Source organism: Olea europaea, chromosome 6 (assembly GCF_002742605.1).
Source record: "Olea europaea var. sylvestris chromosome 6, O_europaea_v1, whole genome shotgun sequence".
Lineage (NCBI taxonomy): Eukaryota > Viridiplantae > Streptophyta > Magnoliopsida > Lamiales > Oleaceae > Olea > Olea europaea.
In genome coordinates this window covers 23,550,612-23,560,569 of record NC_036242.1, presented here as the reverse complement: position 1 = coordinate 23,560,569, position 9,958 = coordinate 23,550,612, and positions in this window count along the sequence as shown.

Sequence of the window (9,958 nt, the reverse complement as noted above, 5' to 3'; positions counted from 1 at the left end):
GGAGTCTACTATTAACACGTATTTATTTTGTGATACCCTTTTTATTTTATATTTTGTACAACCATTAATGTACAGTATAAAAAGATTATAGTTTTTTTTTTTTAAAGTTTCATATTTGATTAAGCTAAAAGTTTCGATTAAATTAAAATTAAAATTAATTATCCCCCATTTTTTTATGAGATATACAACTTTTTAATTATATATTTCATCGATTTTTATCAAAACCTACTAAAAATTTATTTTTTTATCTAGATTAAAATAGGGTCTTAATATTTCCTAGTGCTTATCAACTTTTCTTACTTTACTACTGAACCTAAAATTAGTATTCTGGTTACAAAAAGAATGGAATATAATCAAATATTCTAACTATATTTGTAAATTATATTTTAAGAATATTTTGACATATCTTTAATTATTGTTAACTAAAAACTTGTTGATCGGGGCGCCGGGGTAGGGGTGAAAAGGATAGAGACTTCGATAACATCAAACATTAATATCAAAATTTTCAAATCAAAATATGGTTTTTAATTAATTTGAGATAAATATTTTAACATGGTATTAAAACTTTAAATCTTCATTTATATTTTTCAACTTTACTTGACCTGTATCCTTGTAGGTTAATTATGCGAACAATAAATAAACTTTATTTTATGCATTAAACATGTATATATGAACTCAACTTTGTATCAAAATCACATGTGAACTTGCAAACTTGTATTGCATCCATACACGAATTAACTTCCACTAGTTAAAGTTGATTGAACAATCAACTTGATAAACAAATTATCTAAGTATCAATGCCTTGGTAGATTCTTCTCAATTAATTTTCGAATGGAACTTTACCTTTTGCTTCAAAAGCATACATGAAATTTACCTCATATAACAAAATCACACATGAACTCAAATTTATATCAAAATCATATACTAACTCAAAAATTTGTATCACATCAAAATATGAATTAACTTTGTCTGCTAAAACTAATTGGACAATCCACGAGTCCAATGTAGTGCCTATGTGGCAATGACACGGCAGGCATTGGCATTACAAAATCACATCATTTAAATAATATTTATTAAGGAGTTTAATACAAGGAATTTTTAAATCAATCATGTAGGCTTATATGTTTAAATTATTGTCTATTGAATTAAAGGCTATCAAATTCGGTCAAACTTGTTTAAAAGTGATCCAATAAGATTTCGATATTTTGGACTTTGATGCATCCAATTAAAGTGTGGGTATTTTATGTATAGCTATCGAGCCCAATTCCTAATTCTATGATGAGCCGAATTAGGTTAAAGGGCATCATTATATAAATACAGTTATGGTCCCCAAATCACATGTATGTGCATTGCTCATTCTATTCTATCTCCCATCGCCAGAGAGAATTACGGACTGCGTGTAGATTTGAAAAATTAAAATCACAAGATTTAACTATTACAATTAACCATGTCTGATTCAAGTACATTTCCATTATAATTCTTGAATTTCTTGATTATCCAACATGATCCAGTGATTTTACGGTAATAAATACTCCTACAAGTGGTATCAGAGACTTATCATGTTGAATCATTGATAATCGATTAATTTATTTGGTTCTTGCAATATTTTATGGAGTTTTCAAATTTGACAATTTTGGATCTTTGTTTTGTTGAATATGAAAACTTTTGTGGTATAATTTTTGTTATTGTCTTTCATAATTCGGATTAATAGTTGAGAAATTTCATATGATGGTTTTTTAGTTTTGGATTCAAATTTATTATTTTTTTTAAAAAGATCAAAAAAATCCTAACAGGCGTGCTCCACGCCAACAACACCCGGCGCTGCTGTAAAAGCAGCAACGTCGAGCGCTGCCTGTGGCACCAGTGTGCGTTGCCTAGACAGGAAAGAGAGAAAATTCAACTTAGGGTTTTCAGCTTAGGTTTGGATGATTTAGGGCGCGGGGGCTTGTCTTGTAAATTAGATTTCTTGAGGTCTCTTGCAATTAGGGCTAGGGTTATAAATTTTCAAATTCAAGTCCCTAATTGATATGATCTCGGGTGCGCCATCAATTTTCAAGAATTCATTTATTGTTGGGAGAAGGTCAAGGCCAAGAATCGAGCTAAGTTGGGGGCAAAGTGGTTGATCAAAGTTGTGGAGTTCCAAATGTGGAAGATTACAAGGTTGAGATCAAATTTCATCAAGGGAATGAGGGCTAGAACACCTGGGAACAAGAAGCTGAAAATCGGGTTTGGAGCATAAATTGGATAGCTATGCGACCGCACGCTGTAAACTCCATGCAGCCGCATACAAAGGTGCAGGGAAGAATTGGGAGCTCACCGGCAGAACCATGCGATCACACCAGTTTTGCCCATGCAGTCGCACCACTGTTTTTCGAGACAGAATTTTTCCATATTAGTGAGATCTTCTACTTTATCTACGATTCTATTCTTTTTGGTAATTTCCATAATTTAGGAGATTTAGTACGTTTTTAAATTATCTCCTAGTATTTTATTCTTTTTAAATTTAGGTTTTTAGTTTCCATATAAATTGGAATTTTATTCATCATTGAAAAGACTTTGATTATTGAAAATAGAGATTTTTCTTGTGAAGCTATTCTTAAATGGACAATTTGAACTTATCAAGAAAGTAATTTTTTGTAGCGTTCACAAATCGAGGGAGATTTCATAAATTGGGTAATCACGGGGTCAAGATATTCATCTAATTGTCTTGGTTTCTGGTTCGATAATTTATTGGGTCGAACTTACAATTTCGGATTTTGATCTCTACAATTGTGTAATCAAGAGGTTCTCCATTGTGCCGTTCTTGTTGGGTTGCTAGGTTCACTATTTTGGGTTCAAATCTATTAACCTTGGTCATATTGGCGTTCTTGGGATCCGATTCAATATCTTGTGGGTTCGATTGCAACCTTGCTGATCGGGTTCCCATCACTAATATTTTAAAGCGCATTCGAATTGGGCCCTTAAGTTTTGGGTTTAATTATTCAATCCTTAAGGTTTAAAAATTATTTCATTCGGGTCATTAAAGTTCTGAATATTATAATTAAAGCCCGCAAACTTTAATAATTAATTCAAATTGGCCCCCAAAGCTTTAATTTGTTATATTTGGCACCTAAAGATTTGAATTGGTTAATTTTTGGTCCTTAAAGTTTCAAATTTATTAATTTTGGCCCCTTAAAGTTTAAATCTAAAAAATTATGCAAAATTGGCGGTTTTCTCTCTCAAATTTTGGTACTAAGGACTCTTTTAAGAGATATAATATTCAGAGTGAATTAATTGAAGCAACGTATTGCCAAAACAACCTCTCTTGTGGACATTAATTAACTTAGAATATTAAAAGGTGTTTGTGTATGTGTGATTCATGAAAATATTGATCGGTCCAAAGAAAGATCAATATTTAGCCGAATGTACGTGCACCTGTAGTGATAAACATGTGTCGATTATTTGGTTTAATGTGTGATCAATAAATCACCCAAAGAAATGTTTATTGATTGACACATTGTTTTATTGTCAATTTTTGATCACTACACCAAGAATACTACTTACAAGTCAACATTTTTGTCCAAAAACTATATATTGATGTTATGCTAAGTATCTTGAGATGTTATGCTAAGTATCTTGAGATGGGCCCTACCACTATTTGAGATTATTATTATTTGCATATTAACGATATTTATGTGAGCTATTCGTAATAATCACTCTAATTCAGTTTCAGGTTCTGCTGCTAATATTTCTGCTAGCATCAATTCAATTTCAATGCTAAATGGCACAAATTTCAGGGCGTGGTAAGAGAACGTGATGATTGTTCTCGGAGTTATGGACCTGGACCTTACTTTACGGGTTTATCAACTTGCTACACTTACTGATAAGAGTATCTCTGATGATAAGAGTGAGATGGAAAATGGGAACGATTGAACCGTATAAGCTTAATGGTCATGAAGCGTGCTATTCCAAAAGCATTCGGGAGCATTATGCTCGATAAGGTGATTACAGCTAGGGGTTTCCTTGAAGATCTTGAGAAAATGTTTGTTAAGAATGAAAAGGCTAAAAGAAGTGCACTTTTAGCAAACATTGTCTCAATGAAGTATAAAGGGAAAGAAAACATTCGGGGAGCACATTATGGAAATGTCTCATATTGCTTCAAAAACTAAATGTACTCAAGTTGGATTTATCTAAAGAGTTGTTGGTGAACTTGGTTCTAATATCCCTTCCGACACATTTCAGTTAATTCAAGGTAAGCTACAACTGTCAAAAAGACTCATGGTCCCTTAATGAGCTCATCTCACACTGTATCTAGGAAGAGGAAATATTAAAGCATGAGAAGATATTAAATGCTCATTTAGCCACCGCCGAAGGACAATAGGAACAAGAAACGAAAAAATGATATGGAAGCTGCGGGTACAGTATCGCAAAAGAAACAGCATAAAGAATCAACTGAAAGTGGTTCTTTCTTCTGTGGAGCTACAGGCGTGTATTCTTCTTCATTTGAAATGTCAAAAAGACTCATGGTCCCTTAATGAGCTCATCTCACACTGTATCTAGGAAGAGGAAATATTAAAGCATGAGAAGATATTAAATGCTCATTTAGCCACCGCCGAAGGACAATAGGAACAAGAAACGAAAAAATGATATGGAAGCTGCGGGTACAGTATCGCAAAAGAAACAGCATAAAGAATCAACTGAAAGTGGTTCTTTCTTCTGTGGAGCTACAGGCGTGTATTCTTCTTCATTTGATTTGTTCTGAGGTTAATTTAACTTTTGTACCTAAACATATATGGTGGATAGATTCTGGTACAACAATTCACATCAGTGTGTCTATGCAGGGTTGTCTGAGCTGTCGAAAACCAAGTGATGGTGAAAAGTACATCTATGTTGGTGACTGCAAAACGGTGGAGGTAGAGGCAATAGGAAAATTTAGATTATTGTTAAAGACTAGTTTTTATTTGGATCTTGATGAAACATCTATTGTACCGTCTTTTAGATAGAATTTGATTTCTATTTCTGCTTTGGACAAATTTTGTTATTTTTGTTTCATGATTCAAAATTGGTTGGCTCCGATTCTTTATCAGGTTATGATAATATTTATTCAATTGATACAATTGCTTCTTTTAATGAATCTTGCATGTAAGTACTCGAGGTGTAAAGCTGGTAGATTAGGTCACATCTCCAAGAGGAAAATTGAGAGACTTGTGTCTGATAGGATTCTCACACCTCTTGACTTAACAAATAATGATTTGTGTGTCAACTATATAAAGAGAAAACAAACTAATAAAAGGAGATTTCAAGCCAACGGGACTTCAGACGTCTTAGAACTTATACATACGGATATTTGTGGACCATTCCCTACGGGTTCTTGGAATGATCAAAAATATTTTATAAAGTTCATACACAACTTTTCAAGATATGGCTACATATATCTCATTCATGGAACATCAGTCACTGGATGTGTTGAAGTTGAGAACCAACTTGACAAAAGGATTAAAAACGTCAGATCTGACTATGGGGGTGAATACTACGACAAATATGATGGTTCAGGTGAACAATATCCAGGACCATTTGCTAAATTCCTAAAGGAATGTGGTATCGTCCAACAGTACACTATGTCGGGTTCACCCACTATGAATGATGTTACTGAGAGATGAAACAGAATGCTTAAGGGCATGGTGAGGAGTATGATTAGTCATTCTATCTTACCCGAATCTCTTTGGGGTGACACATTAAAGAATGCAGCATATATACTCAACAGAATTCCAAATAAAGCCACTAATAAAACCCCTTATGAGTTTTGGTTGGCAAGAAGCCTAGTTTGAAACATATACACATTTGGAATGTCCAGCTGAGGCAAGGCCCTATAAGCCAAATGAAAAGAAATTGAATGCAAGGACCATCAGTTGCTACTTTATTGGATATTCTAAAAGATCTAGGGGTTTCAAGTTTTATGATCCTACAACTAAGGCAATTTTCGAGACAGAAAATGCCAGCTTCTTTGAGGATGTTGAGTTTGCGGGGGAGAAAGAGTTACAGGCTTTGTCTTTGAGAAGGAATATATTGAAATTCCTCCAATTGTTATTGACAATGATCAAGTTTCTATCCCTAACATTGTTCAAGAAGAAACTCTAAATCAAGACAATGTCATATCTCCCTCTCAAGGTCAACAAATTATTTCAAAGGAAGAAACTCTACAGCCTCAAAAACTAATGTCATTAAGAAGATCCACTAAAGAGAGGAGAAATGGGGTTTCGAATGATTACATTGTATTTCTCCAAGAACATGAAATTGACATTTGAATGGTGGAAGATAATCCGATCAACTTCCGTCAAGCCATGAAAAGTTCTAACTCTTAAAAGTGGCTCGATGCCATGAATGAAGAAATAAAGTCCATGAAGGACAATAACGTATGGGACCTCGTCCCATTGCTTGAAGGTACGAAACCTATTGGTTGTAAATGGATATCTAAGGCCAAGAGGGATTCGAAAGGTGATGTAGAGAGGTATTAGGCTCGTCTTGTCGCAAAGGGTTGTACACAAAATGAAGGCATCAATTATAAAGAGGCTTTCTCTCAGATTTCTTCGAAAGACTCTTTCAGGACTATAATGGCATTGGTATCGCATTTCAATCTTAAGTTACATCAGATTGATATTAAAACAGTGTTTCTCAATGGTGACATTGATGAAACAATTTATATAGTACAATCAAAAAACTTCGTATCGGATAATGTAAAGCAAATGGTTTGTAAACTAAAAAAATTTATCGATGGACTCAAACAAGCGTCTCATCAATAGTATTACAAGTTTCATCAAGTGATCATTTCATTTGGTTTTGAGATGAATTTGGTCGATGTTTGTATTTACTACAAGTTCAGTAGGAACAAGTATATTTTTCTGATTTTGTATGTCGATGATATATTGCTTGCCAACAACGATATAGTTTTATTACATGAAACTAAGAAATTTCTAGCAAAGAGTTTTGAGATCAAAGATCTTGGTAACACCTCTTTTGTATTGGGAATTTAGATACATTGAGATCGTTCTCGAGGTATTCTTAAATTATCACAAAACAACTATATCGAGAAGGTACTTAAAAGATATGACGTGCAAGATTGTAAACCAGGTGACACCCTTGTGGCTAAAGAAGACAAGTTTAGTTTAAGTCTTTCCCCTAAAAATGACTTGAAAATTAAAGAAATACAGAAAATTCCTTATTCCTCAGCTATAGGGAGTCTGATGTATACTTATGTTTGTACGCGTCCGGATATAGCATACATTGTTGGGATGTTAGGGAGATATTTAAGTAACTCGGGAATGGATTATTGGAAAGCCGCCAAACGAGTCATGCAATATTTACAGAGAACAAAAGACTACATACTCACATACAGGAGATCGGATTAGTTAGAAATCGTCGATTATTCTGATTCCGATTTTGCGGAATGCCAAGATAGTAGGAAATCCACTTCGGGCTATATCTACCTATTCGCTAGAGGTGCTATTTCTTAGAAGAGTGTTAAGCAGACACTCATTGCTACTTCCACCATGACAGCGAAGTTTATAACGTATTATTTGGTATCAAATCATGGAATATGACTGCATAATCTTGTCACTGGGTTGCACATTGTGAACAATATAGAAAGACTGCTCAAGATATTTTATGACAATAAATCGGCAGTACTGTATTTCAATAACAACTGGAGTTCGACGAAGTCAAAACATATAGAGATCAAGTCCCCGACTGCTAATAAAAGAGTTTAGAGTGAATAGGTGATAATAGAGTATATTCAAACAAACACTATGATTGTGGATCCACTTACTAAGGAATTGATACCTAAGATCTTTCATGAGCACACTGCTCATATGAATATAATGTCTCTTAAAGATGTCTAGTTTCAATGAGAGTTTTTATTTTTACTTTTTATATTAGACACATGTATTATTATTTTGGATATGGTTTATGGTTAAAGTTATTTTCAGATATAAGATTTATTTGGTTTATTATCTCTGAACTTGTTTAAAATGATCTGACTAAGATATTAAGGTGTACCAGTTGGAAAAACACATGTTACAGATCATATCACACGTAATTTTCATGCTACACATCCATGCTTGATCCATATCATTCAGTTATATCAATATACGTGACCATTGATAGGTTTAGTTATGATAAAAGTAACGAAAGCCGCTTTGATCCTATATTGATATGATTGATGGACGGAATTGTTTGGGGATGCATTCGGTAATGAAAACAAAATTTTGAATACTCATAAGTTGAGTTTAATACACAATTATAAGGTGACACATATAGTCCAAATAGGAGATTGTAAGGAATTTTTAAATTGATCATATGGGCTTATATATTTAAATTGTTGTGTATTGAAATAAAGGTTATCAAATTCGGTCAAACCCATTTAAAAGTGATCCAATAAGATTTCGGTATTTTGGGCTTTAATGTATCCAATTAAAGTAATGGTATTTTATATGTAAAAATCGGGCTCAGATTCCTAATTCTATGATGGGCCGAATTACGTTAAAAGGTATCATTATTTAAACACGGTTATGGTCCCCAAATCACACATTCATGCATTGTTTATTCTGGTCTGTCTCCCTTCGCCAGAGAGAAGTATGGGCTGCGTGTAGATTTGAAAGACTAAAATCGCAAGATTCAACTATTGCAATTAATATGTCTGATTCAGGTACGCTTTCACTATAGTTCTTGAATTTCTTGATAATCCAACATGAAGATCCAGTGATTTTACAGTAACAAATTCTCCTACATTTAAATCACGTTTAATATTACATTTTCTTCTATTCCGTTTAACCAAATTTCATATCAATTTGATACCAAATTACGAGCTTTAGATAGAGTGTAATAATCGAGTTAATGATGTAGGAAAATAAGTCGCTAGTGGATTAAACCAATTGTATAAATTTTATTCAAATGCAATAGCCGACTATTGAAATTAATAACCACAAGACAAATGATTTCAATTTATAAAAAAACATTCCGTTTCAGAATTTTCCAATGGCTGGAAAAAAAAGTGTTTAGAAACATAAAATCAGAAATATAAGTTAACTGCAGGCTAAAACTGTAAATGATGAATCTGGAAGCTGCACACTATGGAACAACAAACTGCATGAATTAAATAGTAATGCGAAAATAATTTGCAGAAATAAATGGAAACTGATGTGAAAATAATCTGCAAAAATAAATGGAAACTGAAATTGCAAGGATAAACTGAATCTACAAAGAAACTACACGAATTGCAACGAAATAAATCTGCAGAAAGAAAACACAAACTGCAACAGATTTCAAACCGAGGCCTGTGCGTGCACAGTTTCCTTAAGACAGTTTTGCTCCCTCACCGTAGGTGCTGAAGGTTCAGTTTGAACGGCTGTCTCCCAGGATACAACGGTAATAAGCAGAATCCGAGCACCGCGGTCCTATTCCGGCGAACTGCACGTGACTGGAAGGGAACAGAAACTACGCTGTATGGAAACTAGAACTGGGAAAAACGACACTGCGTGGAAAACTGGGAAGAATATTTTCGTATGCAGAGAGAAATTTTCGTTCGTGTATTGAACTGTTGGAGTGAGCGTCCCTTATATACATTGGGTCCTATCCATTGGAATCACTGGAGTTACGACATTAACCACTGGAGTTTCAACTTTTCAGTTCTAGCAATAAACATTGGGAGTTTCTGCAGTTTAGAAACTCAAAAGTTATTGGAGAAAGCCAAAAAAAATTGACAAAACGTGGGCTCTCCGATGGGGCCATTTTTGTCTTGTTCGGTCTGATATTCGTGTGCGTAGGTCGCACCCGCACCCAAGTTTAAGGTCCGAAGGCCATTTCGGTTCGTGATTTGCACCCCCTGCGCACGCACGTGGAGAGAGCATCTATGCTACACATGATTACACATCTCCAAAGTATAGCCATATATAAAGTGGTTTAAGTTTCCTTGATTTTCCTATGT